We start from the raw sequence: 17,094 nt of genomic DNA, 5'->3' as shown, positions 1-17,094 counted from the left end.
TGCAAGGACGGAATAATTTTACCGATGCATCAGAATAACGCAAAGCGATCGGTTTCAGACGTGATACAATTTAAGATTATGGAAGATGTAGGTAGCTTAGCCAACGCGTTGGGCAATTTATGTGTTAACCGTATTTTATTTTGTTTTTTGGCAATTCTCCGACATGGTTAACGGTGAACGGTGTTGATTTTGCCTGCGACTTTGACAACCGCGTTGCGCAATGGGTAGTGACCCTGCTTTCTGCATCCACGGCCGTGGGTTCGATTCCCACAACTGGTAAATATTTATGTGATGAGCATATGTGTGTTTTCCAGTGTCTGTGTGTATTTATACATTATATAAGTATTTATATGTAGTATATAATTGTATATTAATATTATAAAATCAACTATCTTAGTACCCATAACACAAGCTACTCTGTATGCTTACCTACTTTGGGGCTAGATAGTGATGTGTATTGTTTAAGTATATTTATTTATTTATTTATCTAATGTAGTTAACAAATCAAATCAATAAGCTAAGCTGTTTGGCAGCAGAAAGCATGGCGGTAGCACATCCCCAGACGAACTTTGTCATAAAAAGCTACTACTACGAGTAGCTATGACTTCTATCTGTCGGTGCGGGGTCGCTTTTCCAGGACCTTGGGATCCCAACATCCATCGGCTCTTCGAAGTATGTGGCCCTTTGCCACTTTAGCTTCGCGACTCGCTTAGCTATGTCAGTAACTGGTGGTGCGGATCTCCTCATTTGTATAGCTTGCTCCATCGCCCGCTGAATGACTTTGAACCTTCTTAGTCCCATATTTAGCGACCAAGTCTTGCGACACCGGTGCGAAAACATCCATCTTGCGAATGACCAACCCACATGCCCAGCGTGGTCATTGCTTGGGCATCAACCTTTATGGATAAAGCCAAAAATAAGTTGCACGTCGCCATTAAATTTTTTATCATGGGTACATAAACAGACAGGTAATATTTCAGTAAGAAAAAAGGTACTGTTCCATAGGGATGGAAACATTAGGTACTTCTAGGTCTCGTTTCATTAAGATTGCATGTACTTATAGAATGAAAGTAAAATGCATAGAAAAATGGTAGCTACGGCGTAGTAGACTGGCCTGACAGTAGGTACCTACATTACTTAGCAGTTCCAGGTGAACTCTATCACAAAGAACCCACATGAAAATGGTGTTCAGTAAAAAAGTAGCACTCGTATAAACTATTATAGAACTCAAAAGTGATTACAAATATAAGAAAACTAATGTCGAACAAAGGTTATGATTCACAACACTTGTCAGGACAACTTAATTAGCAAATCAAACTGTAACCAAAAAAGAGCCTAGAATGGCAGAGAATGACCTTGAGTGGAGTCACGTACTTGTGAATGATGTGTGTAGGGTTAAAGGCGCCTTTTACTGATATCAAACACTCCCCTTTTCTACTCAAGTCACTCTCCCCGCCTATGCCAAGTAACCCATAAAGAATTACACAACAAGAGATGTGGACGGCACGAGCACACTGAAGCCGACACTAGATCGAGCGACGTCATATCTGTCACAGACTACTATTTCCCACACTATTTATTAACAACATGTAAATTTAAAAGCGGCAAACGCGGCGATAACAAAACTGAACTGAAAAATTGTTATTGCGTTAGTCTGGTCAACTTTTCAAAAGATTACTGTCGTTTATGAATAACAACCAAGGCGCGTGCGCGTACATAATATGGTTTATTACCATTCGTTTTCATAGCAAATTATCAATTCCGTTGAATAACTATTTGCTCAGTAATAGTGTGTGGCTATTGTGCACTAACTGCCGTAATAACTGCTCTCAGGTTACAAATGGGCCGACAATGGGCGCCGGCCGTGACGGTCGCGCCGAGGTCGCCTCCGCTGAGCATCGCTTTACTTATCTAACGTAATCATCTTGAGGGTTAAGAATGAAAATCATAGAAATAATCATATATTGTGTAATTGAGTAGGTATAATCTATCCTACTAATATTATAACTAGAGCCGTGATAGCCCAGTGGATATGACCTCTGCCTCCGATTCCGGAGGGTGTGGGTTCGAATCCGGTCCGGGGCATGCACTTTTCTTAAAATGCTCACAACTTTTCAGTTGTTCATGAGCATTTTAAGAAATTAAATATCACGTGTCTCAAACGGTGAAGGAAAACATCGTGAGGAAACCTGTACACCAGAGAATTTCTTAATTCTCTGCGTGTATGAAGTCTGCCAATCCGCATTGGGCCAGCGTTGTGGACTATTGGCCTAACCCCTCTCATTCTGAGAGGAGACTCGAGCTCAGCAGTGAGCCGTATATGGGTTGATATCGATTCGATTCGAATATTATAACTCCTGTCTGAGAGCTATGTCAGTGGCTCGAGACCGTTTTGTTTGGGAGTCCATGCAAGAGGCGTATGTCCATTGGTTGATAATGATGAATATTATAAACGCGAAAGTTTGTATAGATGTTTGAATGTTAGTAACTCTTTAACGTCGCAACAATTTAACCGAGTTGGCTGAAATTTAAAATGCAGATAGAATACCTATCCTGGATTAACACATAGTCGTTGTCCCGAAAAAACCCGTGGTTTCCCGAGATGATGATGGTAGGTATGTTACGATGGTATGAATGTTTGTTACTCTTTCACGCCGCGGCTACTGAACCAATTAAGCTGAAATGGATGGCATTTGGATAGATTATTACCTAGATAACTACATAGGCTACTTTTTAACCCGGAAAAAATTAAATACGTGTAGGTACATACTTAATTTTTGCGGGTTAGAAGGGTTGCGCACCGCGAGACGCAGCTAATAATAATATAAAATATTAAACAAAATCGGCTTATAGTTGCCGTGGCGAACTTTACACTTTAAAATACTTAATCGCCCGCGACTATTCGTCCTTAGACCATAGGCAATTTCACTTTTTCGTATAACTTTTCCGTATTAAACCTGAAAAACAGCATGAAAAGCTGTTTTGATTCTTAGCGTTTTACCCTTTCCCTCTCTTACATTTTCTCGTTCTTACCCTTGGTTTATCTATTTCGATTAGAAAAAAACCCTATAGGTAATATTTCCGCGATTTAACCTGATTTTGGACCAATCTCTATCATAGTATTGTTAAAAACAGATTTAAATTATTAAATGGGTTGTCAAATTTCACGTAATTAGTTTCACATAGACCTTTATCTACAATACAGTGACCGCTGGCATTAACTCTTTGTTTTATTGTATTACACGTGTCATGAGCTAGTGACGTCACATCCGCGCGACATGGCGGTCGCAGACCTCGCACAGTGTTAATATTATTCGTTTAACATTACTTAATTTATTAACAATAGCAAAATGCCTTTGTGAACTAACATAAAATTATCAAAATAATTCATTTATTTCAATTAGGCTTACTTAACAAGCACTTTTAGAACGTCAGGTTATGTCACAATTTAATTTAATGGTGGTAATTATAGTCGAAAACTTAAAATCAAAGTTACATCGCTTAACATCCTACGAAGTGCGTCAACGGCCGAGAGCATGATAGAGAAAGAGTGCTTTGAGTGAAAATAAGCTAACTTTGAAGTTCATTTCAAAATCTTACTAAGTTGTACTTTGAAATCCTTTAGGATCTCTTAGTCGGGTCTCAGAAATGCACTTTTGATTGCGTAAAGTGGAGGACTAACTGAGGACTCTTCTAAAGTTCTTACTGTGCTTTAAGAATCGTACACTTATCATCAGGTGTGTTAGTCATGAGTAGTTGTGAATTTTAATAAGTGACTGGACTGACGTGGATCAATCCCTGCCCGCTGAATTTGTACTCGAACCAACTCCTAACACAGTATTTTACAACAAATATTATTATTATTATTTTTTATTCTTTACAAGTTAGCCCTTGACTACAATCTCACCTGATGGTAAGTGATGATGCAGTCTAAGATGGAAGCGGGCTAACTTGTTAGGAGGAGGATGAAAATCCACACTTCTTTCGGTTTCTACACGACATCGTACCGGAACGCTAAATCGCTTTGCGGGACGTCTTTGCCGGTTTTAATTACATGCTTCTTTAAATGCGGATATGACTCAGTGCTATACATTTTATAATTTTAAACAATAATTTATCTATTTTAATAGGAGACAATTTTTTCTAATGCTTTATCTCATTGCCATTATTATGTTAACACAGTTCCGGTATGAAATAATACAAATAATTAATTAGTTATGTAATTAATGTGAATGTAAAATGAGTTGACAATAACATTGTGCGAGGCCGGTGACCGCCACGGCGAGCGGATGTGACGTCATTGATGAAATACAATAAAACAAAGCATTATTAGGGGTCACTGTATTACGCCTACAGGCTTACGTGAACTTTATAAGCCTATTTAGAAACCAAATAGTTTATTTAATTTTAATAGAATAAAAATACGTTTCGTGCTTGACGCCTTACCTGGCGTAAAGCCTTCCGCACGGCCGGCGGCTTAAAGGTTTCGATTAGGGTAAGGATTAGGGATACGAAAACGATATTAAATACTTTGTAGACTCTGTACATGGAAATGTGTGAGGTAGGTAGTGCATTTAAACAATATCTTTGGATTGTGTACTCCACAGTAACGCACGTAGAAAACGCTCCACAGAAAACAGTTGTACAAGAGATAATCTAACCCTCATATTCATAAGCATGGATCAGGATTTAAATCCCAAATTTCTTTAAAGTATTTAATCCACTTTTGGACCTAATTACTGTAAAGAAATTTGAGTTTTAAATGGGCCCTATTTATAAATAAGGTCGTAAGACTCCAGCAACCAATTTCATTCCAAGTCATTCCGTGATTTTCCTTAGATAAATGTAATGTTTTTTTTTTACCTTTCTGATATTTAAGACCTGGATTCCTTGACGGTTTTTCCTCTCTTAAGTATAGTTAAGGAAGTAGGAAACTACTTTAATATTTCGTTGACGCAGTCGTGAAGGTCTTTGACCAGTGGAGCTAAGATGCGACTGAATGAAGAGAAATAGACAAAATATTAAGATACGAAGATATACGAAGACTCAACACAATGAGAGATGTAGCGGTATTTCCGGTTGCACCGTTATTGAGTTTTTTTTTATTCTTTACGAGTTAGCATTTGACTACAATCTCACCTGATGGTAAGTGATGATGTAATCTAAGATGGAAGCGGGCTAACTTGTTAGGAGTAGGATTAAAATCCATACTCCTTTCGGTTTCTACACGACATCGTACCGGAACGCTAAATCGCTTGGCGGTAGGTACGTCTTTGTCGGTAGGGTGGTAAGTAGCCACGGCCGAAGCCTCCCACCAGCCAGACCTGGACCAATTAAGATAACCTCAATCCGCCCAGCCGGGGATCTAACCTAGGACCTCCGTCTTGTAAATTCACTGCGTAAATTCACTGCCAGATCTTGATCACGTGACCTCTCGATAGCAAATGTCATTCCCATACATTTTTCTAGTTTTCGAAGCGTTAGCGATCATAGAAAGAGAATCGACGTGCGACGTGTAACTTGGCTAGAGGGGCAGTGTCTACCCAATATTAGTGTCTAACCTTAGTGATTGATTTATGTACAGTGGTAAATTAATTTTATGCCTAACCAAGAAACTCTGCATTAAAGTTTAGGAATAACTCTTAGAAAGAAATAAAGAAAGAAATATCTTTATTTTTAGGCAGTGCCAAACATTACAATATTAAATTCTAAATATATAGCTTATAGCTAGAGTAATAAAGGAAGAACGCCCTGCAATATGTGGCATAACCTAGAAAAAGGCCCTAACTCGGCATTTTGCTACATACTTCCTATCCAATAAAAAGTATGCAGCACTGATTTTCAGTTCCAATTCCAGGACCCAGTTCAGGTGCCGCCACGTACACAGTTCAACGTCCTATGTAAATACTCACTTAAATACTCATTTAAATATGAGCTAAAGGACTTGGATATACCTTAATAGGTAAATTTACGAAATATTACCGAAGTACTAAACTAAGTTAGGTATATACAGGCAATTATAATGTTAGCTATAATAAAGGTTGCACCTTGCATTGCGAGGATGCGACCGGGTGGCATTTGTTGACCCGATTGTGATGCAACTTTGCAAACAAGAAGCTATTGATAAGCTGTAAATATCACACATCTCTTATGCACCAGGTTGTCATGTCTTGTCATGTCTTGATTATGCCTTTTGACAAAAAGCCTACCTGATCCTGATCATACTCTTGTACACGAAGCTATTGTAGTATTTAAGAAGAAAAAGAAAAAAACACACATACAGCCGAACGTAAAATCTCCTCCTTTTTGGATGTAGGTTTAAAAAAAAGTGATATTAGGATACACATCACACAGAAGAAACAAGAAAAAAAAATAATGAAATGATGTTGCAACTAGCATGATGTTATCCTAAAAGGGTCAAAACTCGGCATTTTGTTGATATCGTCCGTCTGTCAAGATATCGTGCAGCTGTGTTTGCTTCATGGAGTCATTATGGTGCCGTTTGGATGGTATAAAATTTTTAAATATTGGTTTTAAAAGTGTCTTATAGATTTCCAAATTGCGGAAGGGAGACAAGTCATCGCAGCATTTTGTTGCCGCGAATTTTAGGCTTCCTTGAAAGGCATTTCTCTTGGGTTGTAATCTGAAGAGCTAGTAATAATAGGAAAAAATGTTTATGCTATATAATAATTATATTGAAATAATCAAGAATTAAATATCACGTGTCTCAAACGGTGAAGGAAAACATCGTGAGGAAACCTGCACGCCAGAGAATTTCTTAAATCTCTGCGTGTGTGAAGTCTGCCAATCCGCATTGGGCTAGCGTGGTGGACTATTGGCCTAACCCCTCTCATTCTGTGCGGAGACTCGAGCTCAGCAGTGAGCCGTATATGGGTTTATAACGACGAATTAAGAATTGTGATCGCCACCAAAAAAAGTCACAATGAAAACGTGAGCTAAATGGCTCATTGTTATAGACAATGTGTAACGCAATCAAGAGTGAACGCGGTGACATCCCTCTCTCAGCGAGGCGACACACTGGCGAATGGCGAACAATGCGCGAAAGCGAACACGAACAAAAACCGAGCACTGTCACTGGGTTACAAGAACATTGAGCATCTGACAATGGAGTTACGGCTTACTTGCGGGTGGCAAAGAACTTGACAGGAGATCATGAGCCCCTGCACATTACTTACTCGTAACTACTATAACCACAAGATCTTCTTTGTAACCATCATCATTAGTAGGTAAACCCCTTGCCCTATACATCTACAGTAGGTATACCTACAAAACGGAACTCCAATAATGTGTTCAGGGTATGCAGTGCATCTTTGCATGTATGAAATGCACGCCACTGTGTCTAACTATTTTACGTGACATGTAGGCTTTTAACCTAGAGTAGGTAGGCACTTTATCTAAAATGTATACTAATACTATAAAGCTGCAGAGTTTGTTTGGTTGAACACGCTAATCTCTGGAACTACTGGTCCGATTTAAAAAATCAATTTAGTGTTAGATAGTACATTTAACGAGGAAGGCTATGCCTACGGGAACGGGAACCACGCGGCGTCAGCTAGTTGTACATAATGGCAAATTCTAACTCCAAAACAGGTTCGTAACAACTCTTCAGAGCAGGGTAATGCATTTACATGAAGTGCATTGGAGGCCACTGTTTCATCCTTTGAATAAGCAGAATTTCTATTGTCCTATGTAAACAGGATAATCGTGTTTTGAAGTCGACAAAAGGTAAACAAAAGTGTAGGTAATTGCATTATATCAAATGATTAAACATATCCGATGACCAGTTGTCATTGAGTGAAACGCGAAACCAGTGGCATATGGCATTGGCTGAGGGATCGTATGCCCTCACCGATAATTGTGAACAATCTAGTTATATCAGTTACTTGTTGGTTTGGAAGATATACATACGAGTACATAAAACCCATCTATACTAACATTATAAAGAGGTAAAGTTTGCGAGGTAGTATAAATTCTCATAATTATTATTGAATCAAACATTATTAAATGTCACAGGCTATACGAGTATTTTATCCCTGTATTTCCACAAGAGTCGTGATAGCCCTGTGGATATGACCGCTGCCTTCGTTTCCGGAGGGTGTGGGTCCGAATCTGGTCCGGGGCATGCACCTCTAACTTTTCAGTTATGTGCATTTTAAGAAATTAAATATCACGTGTCTCAAACGGTGAAAGAAAAAACATCGTGAGGAAACCTGCATATTAGAGAATTTTCTTAGTTCTCTGCGTGTGCGAAGTCTGCCAATCCGCATTGGACCAGCGTGGTGGACTATTGGCCTAACCCCTCTCATTCTGAGAGGAGACTCGAGGTCAGCCAGCAGTGAGCTGAATATGGGTTGATAATGATGATGATGATTCACATGGCAGCGGGAACGGCGACGTCTGCTAGTATCTATCTATTCCTTTTTTTTTTATTCTTTTCAAGTTAGCCCTTGATTACAATCTCACCTGGTGGTAAGTGATTGCAACCTAAGATGGAAGCGGGCTAACTTGTTAGGAGGAGGACGAAAATCCACACCCCTTTCGGTTTCTACACGACATCGTACCGGAACGCTAAATCGCTTGGCGGTACGTCTTTGTCGGTAGGGTGGTAACTAGCCACGGCCAAAGCCCCCCACCAGCCAGACCTGGACCAATTAAGAAAACCTCAATCGGCCCAGCTGGGGATCGAACCCAGGACCTCCGTCTTGTAAATCCACCGCGCACACAACTGCGCCACGGAGGCCGTCAAAATTCCTAATATTATAAAGAGATAAAATTCCCGATTCACACATGAGAATTTTTCGCTTGTACTCGATCTAAGGACCTCATGATGTATGCACAGGACCAATGGACATCATTAAACTGTCCCATATTGTAACATTAACTGTATTCATTATCATGTGACATGTCCATTTATTTAGGCAACTAAGTACCTACCACGTAGCTACTACCTACCTAATATTAAACACGAGTAGGAGGTCAGGGGCAGTTTAATGATGTCCAATGGACGTGTCCTTAACGATAATTGATTCAAGAGGCAATCAATCAATCAGGCTGTATCGTAAATCATAACACAAACTCTGAAGCACCTTATGTGTAGCTGTTCCATAAATACATAGTATTGTATTGTATTGTACGTTACTGCCTCCAGTCCTGAATTAGCCTATAGGCTATTTATGCAATTGCTGAGGGCATCCCGGCTAGGGAGCACTAGAGACGACTGTTAAATAAGAAGGGTTCGATTTTGTACGTACGTACGTTCGGAATCTTCTGTGGGGATAATATAGTAAGGCCTATAATGCCGTTGAGATAGGCGTTATATCTAACGTATCCTACTAATATTATAAACGCGAAAGTTTGTATGAATGTTTGGATGTATTTTTGTTTGGATGTTTGTTATTCTTTAACGCCGCTACTACTAAAGCGATTTGGCTGACATTTAGAATGGAAATAAATTTTACTCTGGATTAACACAAAGGCTACTTTTTATCCCGAAAAAATCTATGGTTTCCCGAGATTTGCGAAAACTGATGATTTTGATGATATGAATGTTTGTTACTCTTTCACGCCTCGACTACTGAACCGAAATAGCTCTAAAATTTGGTATTGAGATATATTATAGCCTGGATTAACACATAGGCTACTTTTTATCACGCAAAAATCCATGGTTCCCGAGAAATTTGTGAAAAACTAAATTCCACGCGGACGATCTCGCGGGCATCCGCTAGTATATGTATAAATCATAAGTCAAAGCTCCATGGAAGTTTGAAGGTCTGGAACCCCAAAAATCTACTACCTTCCGAAACCATCACAGTCTTAAGACCATAATTGGCTACCGTATGTATGTTAGAACTAGAAGCATAGACATGACCAACTTTTAGCCTCTCTTTCAAATTCTCTGTTCACTGAGGCATATACAATCGCAAAGGATTCGAAAACCAAATCTCGAAAAGCGCTTGACCAACAAAGATGAAATTTGACAGGAAGGTTATAGGTAGTAGACGTCCGCGATTTATTAAGAACGGATTTTGCGACAGGGCCGGGTTAAGAAGGTCTAATGGTGGACGAAGTCGTGGGCGAACGCTAGTAATAGATAAAGCTCTAACTAACGTCCTACCGTTGACACACTACAAGAAACCTGAAATTTTAAAACTTTTAAAAATTACACACCCGTGGAGTTCCCGTTCCCGTGGGAATTAAGCAACTAATTATAGCCTACATTCATAAATAACGTGGATTCCTATTGGTGATTCAATTATTAAACCACTCAATCAGGCAGTATCTACCTAGAACACATAGGGATTGAAAACCTTGAAGTTTATTAAAAGGTTATACAAATAGTTAAAATAATAGGTAGGCTGTAAATAAATATCTAGCAGCCAAGTGAAATCGGGCACGCCATACAACGGGTTCCGTACACAATCATAGATTGCAAAAGAAGCAGCGATGATCAGAAAACAGTCTTCAAAATAAAAATTTAAAGGCGAGGCCTTCGATATTTTTAATTGCCCTTCGACTTTGACAAAGGCTAATTAAAGTGTTTTTCAGATAGCAGGGGTACGGTGACAGTTGCCTTATGACGTTCATAGTACGTACTTTTATCGTGAATCGCGGCAAACTTTCAAGAGTGAAATGAACTGTACCCGAATTATGCTATCTGATAAAACACTTTAGTTTAAACATTTCATTATATGTAAAATTATTTCGTAATATGAAAGCCAAAGCTTATCCGAGGAAAGGAATATTTTTGCCATGTTTACTTCTGCCCACAACACCAATTCTGTGTAACTGTCCGAAGGTTATGGTTGCCCGTGGAAGTGCAAGGGACATTAAACTTAACACCTACGCTCTCCAGACATTCTCCTGCCTGCCTGCCTCATATATAATATAGGACTGAGACTAGCTGTTTAATAATAATAATAATCTGAGATATGATTTAAAAAGCTTTATTCTCTTGCTGCAGCCAAATGGATTTTTTTCCATTTAGAAGATTTCTGTGTGACGCAGGAGGACGCGAGGAGTTAGAGCATAGTATTAATCGGGCGGGAACGACTGGTGATATACGGCGCTCGCCGTACGGTCGGCTTCAGTATTCTTGTGGCGTACAAAACGTTCTGTAAATTTGCTATAAAATTTCTTATAGTGTAATTCTTTATCGGTTACTTGGGATAGGCTTAAAGAATGGCAGTAAATGGTGAGTGTTGGCATGTCGGAAGGGATCCATTATACCTGCATCCGGAGTCACAAGTCTCAAGGAATGCTCAAGGTATTCTCTTTATTCTAGGGTTTATTTTGGTTATAGTTTGATTAATTAAGTTGTCCTGACAAATATTGTAAATAATATACCTTAGTTCGACATTGGTTTTCTTATTTCTGTAATCAGCTAAAACTTTATTATTTCATTTTATAAATAAGGAACCCTAATGAAATTGACACGCATCGTATCGAAGGCCGAACATATTTGCGTGTGGCGGAGAAGGGTCGTGATGTCACTCGCTTACAGCTGATGGATGGAGCTCTGTAATTTGTGCGACTGGTTGATCGTGCGTGAGGATGAGGCCACGCTAATTGCCGTACAGGTTTAACGTATTATTATAGATTTCTTACACAACTGATGAAGAAGGGATTTTCAAACACATTAATGTATTGTATAGAATCAAAAAAAGACGTGTTAGCCCAGTGAATATGACCTCTGCCTTCAATTCGGAGGGCGTAGTTTCGAATCCGGTCTGGGGCATGCAGCTCCAACTTTTCAGTTATGTGCATTTTAAGAAATTATAAATGTTACATGTCTCAAACGGTGAAGGAAAACATCGTGAGGAAATCAGCGTACCTGAGAATTTTCATAATTCTCTGCAAGTGTGTAGTCTATAAAGAAGTTTTCAAAATCGGTTCAGTGGATCCAGAGATTACCCACAACCTAACAAACCTTATCCATTCGTACTTCTGTGGAATGTTTTATACAAAGCGAATAATACAAACATTGATGGGCTATTAATAAATAGTTTGTGGAGGTTTAATACAGTTGATGAGCTTGAGACCGCGCCGAGTGCCAACTAAGCCATTCGCATGCGAGCCGGCACGTGTGAACCGCAGCCTATTTGCCTAAACAACACTTTGTGGAACACTGCAGAATACATTTTCATTGTAACGGAGCTTTGAAAGATTATTAGTCACAATAATTATCAACCTATTTTATCAGCCCACTCACAGATTAATTAATAATATACAGATGGAGCATAGCCGCTCCAAATACGAAATTCAAAAGTAATACATTCTCGAGTCAGTACGACAAGAACCGTCGCATCAGTAATTTTTAATATTATTCAAGAAAAATGGTTTTTAAATGTTTTAAAAACTGTTCACTTAAAGTAAAGAAGTAAGATGGAATATCTTTTTATTGGTAATTATTGATTATTGTTATATTAATTTATGTAATTGTTGTTAACTTTTGAAAAAAAGTTTGTATATGTGGTTGTCAAGGAGACGCGTGACGTTTGTGTTTTTCTAATGGGTTTCACCGGCTCAGTACGTAGCTTGTAAAGACTCACCCTGGTTACTCTGTGAGCCCACAACAGCTTATTTTACTGATTGTGTAAGTGCCGTAGGCTTCTTAATGAGACCTCAGCTGTATCACCGGGGGGTTTGGGCGAGCGCACAAGCAACGCCTGATGGGGCTCGAAGGCAGAAGCTAAGTAGATGGGCGAAACGACTCCCTATGGGCGTCTCCTTTGAGACTCGGACCTTGGCTTAGAGGGATGTTCGGGAAGGGTGTTTTGGCCTGAGTGTATCAGTCCGGGCGCTCCCAAGATCCACGTCTGGGTGACGTCAGAGCTCACTACAGGGCGGCCTCCCTCCTTATATGAGAGGGGTGCTTAGCTTACTAAAATGCTTGTTGGTGGGATTAGGCTGATAATGATAAATTCACAAGTATAACTAGATGTTAATGAAATGTTAATGAAACGAGACCGACGGCTAAACGTGGTCTGCAACGTATGGATGTTTATAACAACGCTAAATTCTTCTGTCCGGGCTGAGAATTTGAACTGAAAATTTCAAAGAAAGAAAACTCAGTATCTCAAAGCCCAATCCAGGATTCTAACCCAGGAGCTCGTGATCTCGTGATTACACTATTATTAATCAGGTAGGTTATTTAATGCACTTTTTTAATTCATTTTTTTTTCGATCTAATTGCAATTGCAATTTTTGACTTCGTCGTTGGTCTAATGATTAGCCCATGTGGCTTCGGATCATGAGGTCTTAGGTTTAAATCCTGATGGCCAAAGTCAAAGTCATAATTCATTTAGTTTTAGTTTACAAGCGCTTCAGAAACGTCATGTAATATTATTACATAATAGTGATAATAATTGGTCGAAAACTTGAAATTAAAGTTGCGAGGGTTCCAAACGCGCCTTAACAATTTGCAATCGCGTACAACTAACTTTTTCCGACCCGTTGGGTTACGCCATTTTATATAAATGTGTCAAAAAGTTGTCTCATATTTGCGCAAAGGGTGGGTGTGATTGACACATCACACATCGACTATACACGTCGTATTCGACTATCAACTTGGTTATAGGATGCACATAATTAAAATGTCATTAACAACGAAGTTGCCATGGAAACGAACGATGTCGCAGCACTGTAGCTTTACTTGAATGAAAATAGAATGCTTGTCTTTCCAACGCAGACAAAGAAAAGTTAGCTTTTTTTTATTCTTTACAAGTTAGCCCTTGACTACAATCTTACCTGATGGTAAGTGATGATACAATCTAAGATGGAAGCGGGGTAACTTGTTAGGAGGATGAAAATCCACACCCCGTACGGTGTGGATTTTTTCCTACACGACATCGTACCGGAACGCTAAATCGCTTGGCGGTACGTCTTTATCGGTAGGGTGGTAATTAGCCATTCAAAATTCAAAATTCATTTATTTTAAGTAGGCTCAGTTTACAAGCACTTTTGACACGTCAGTTGACTATTTGTAAAGATTCTACCACCGGTTCGGAAGGCAGGTTCTGCTGAGAAGATACCGGCAAGAAACTCAACAGTTGCTCTTTTGAAAAAGTCATACAGTATTATAATTTACAATTGATAACAATTAAATTACAATGTCTTATAGTTTCTTATAGTTTGCCATGGCCATGGCCGAAGCCTCCCACCAGCCAATATATAGCTTGCTTGAGATAGACAGCTTGAGTTTTTATGGTATTTTTTTCAATGGTTAACTGTTAGTGTCTATTATTATCTTCAGGAATTCTTAAGAAAACTAATAAAATAATTGTATTATAAAAGCACAGAATACATAGGTAATCGAAAAGCTCAGTATTGGGGACGATATGAATGCAAATTGTTAGGCAATGCAGCAGTTGCGCGTGCTACAAACTGGATTGTGGCTCGAATGCGGGACCGATAGCCCGCTAATAGCCAATGAATATGCTAATGACTATACCGAGATAAGATTATTACCCGTGCTGGCTTTTCAAAACCGTTTTTAAAGCCATCATCAATATTATCAGCCTATTTTAATGGTCCACTTATGACCAGTCTCCTCATAGGAGAGGGCATTTGGAGATCAGAATCACCACGCTGTTCCTATGGGGGTTAATGGGTTTAGGGTGATATTAGTTGACGCTGTAACGATCATTATCAGATGTTACAGGGGGGGGTCATTGTTGTTACTAAGAATATAAAGAAGGAAAGAAATCTAAATTGGAGTTGAACCCTAGAATCCATGGTCAGAAGTCACATAAACTTACCACTGGAAAAATGAGGATTTTTTTGTTTCATAAAGGGAGCTAACTTATTATTATTTTTTATTCTTTACACGTGACTACAATCGCACCTGATAATAAGTGATGATGCAATTTAATATGGAAGTGGGCTAACTTGTTATGAGGAGGATGAAAATCCACACCCCTTTCGGTTTCTACACGACATCGTACTGGAACGCTAAGTCGCTTGGCGGTGCGTCTTTGACGTGGTAACTTGGTAACTTTGAGGGTGGTAACTAGCCACGGCCGAAGCCTCCTACCAGCCAGATCTGGACTACTTAAGATAATCTCAATCAGTCTAGCCGAACGATCGAACCCAAGACCTCCGTCTTCTAAATCCACCGGGCATACCACTGCGCCAAGGAGGCCGTCAAAAATCCTTATAAATTGTCTAAGAGATTAGATTTTAATTGGCAGTCTACTAAGCGCGTGTAGCAAGTTAAAAGCACACACACACAAACTATGTGTTGTACTATGTATGTGTATCTAAAGCTAGACACACATCTAACGATTCACTTGCAGTTTCACTGTGTGTGTGCCAGAGGGTATCCCTAATAATATACCTAGCGATTTCAATGCATTCTATGTTATTTGGTTGAGTTGTTCATTGCTTAAACAAAACAAAAGCTCATCAATATAATGCAGTGATTCATAAGCAAAGAAGTAGGCCAATCGGCCTACTATCAATAAGCGTAAGTGACTCAACAATTTAGGCTAACCGCGTGTCTATGAGGAATATGGTACGGCTTTTTAGGTTGATTGTTATAAATGAGTTTGGGGACCAATGAGGTTTATACCACACATGAGTGTAAAGAGATGTTATATTTTCGGAAGACGGCTTTACTTTGGTAGTGGTATGGTAAGGTTGTTGTTTTAAACTAAACCTGACTTTACTTTTCAACAATCACTGTTCAGGATGTCAATGATATTTACCAATACCTGCGGCTTATACCTACTCGAAGTTCTCTTCTAGGCACCGTAATACTTTGGTATATACACATATATTTTTTTGTTTTTAGAGCAAGTAAATATTTTGTACCCTTTAATTAAGCATCGTGTGTTTACATCTAGCAGGAACAATTTTTAATAAGTTAGGCTAAGTGTGCAGTTTTGTAAGCCAATAGAAAAAAATACAACATCGATGACTTCCGCCTTGGGGCTGTAGCAGCAATTTTCTCGAAAGAAAGAAAATTCCAAATATTCTTCAAGACCAAACCATATTTGGAATCTGAGCTTCTCAACTGGTGGTAGTCTCTACAAAGTGTTTGTCGTTTCAAACTAAGCTTGTAAACTAAGCCTTCCTGAAATAAACGAATTATGATTTAATCATCTGATAGGCTTGGAGTGAAACGTCCATTGGATTATTATTATAAGTGTTTTAGCGCTGCAATCGCAAAAACAAAGAAATTTAAGTTTTTCTATTATTGTAGTTAATGGGGAATAAAAATACTTTAAAAATAAGAAAAATATTGCTAATTGCACTAATTAAAGTGGCCTTAATCTTCTACTCTAAGGTAGTTTGTACTGATCCAAAGCTACAAACGTGATGCTTTAACTCTCAAATTAAACATTTTCGTGTAACTTACAAGGAATGTTAATTAACGGTTACGGACATCTCAGATCACGACGCGATACTGTGGAAAATTAAAATAAATTAAACATAAATAGTTCTAGCAATCTTAGATTAAAACAACATAATTGAGGTCTTTTAGAAGAGGCAATTATTATATCATTACTAGCGGACCCGCTCAAGCTTCGCTTTGACTTATTAATTTATTTATTTGCACTTCTTCCCTACCCTACAACTACCCTACCGCTACCCTACCCCTACCCTATCTCTATACCATAAACCTACCCTACCACTACCCTACCCTGCCCCTACCCTACAAATACCCTACCCCTACCCTACCGCTACCCTACCTCTACCCTATCCCTATACCATACCCCTACCCTAGGATTTAGGGGTTTGAAAAATAAATGTTGGCCGATTCTCAGACCTACTGAATATGCACAAAAAATTTCATCAATATCGGTCAAGCCGGTCAAGTATGGCAACGAAAACTGTGACACGAGAATTTTATATATTAGATAATAGGTTATAGGTTTAATAATAAAACCGTCCGTATAATAATAAATCCTGACACAAATACAGACAACCTTTTTTTAAAAAAAAACATTGATTTGGCGTAATCGAAGAGACAAAAAAAAAGTTTGAAAAAATATCCTGCTTTTAAAGGTTAATAAGTACCTGTCGAATTTAAGTTAATATAAAAGAGGATCTCCAGATTGATTTATTTCGGAG

Source organism: Bicyclus anynana, chromosome 8 (genome assembly GCF_947172395.1).
Source record: "Bicyclus anynana chromosome 8, ilBicAnyn1.1, whole genome shotgun sequence".
Taxonomy (NCBI): Eukaryota; Metazoa; Arthropoda; class Insecta; order Lepidoptera; family Nymphalidae; genus Bicyclus; species Bicyclus anynana.
Note: the sequence above shows the minus strand (reverse complement) of the source record.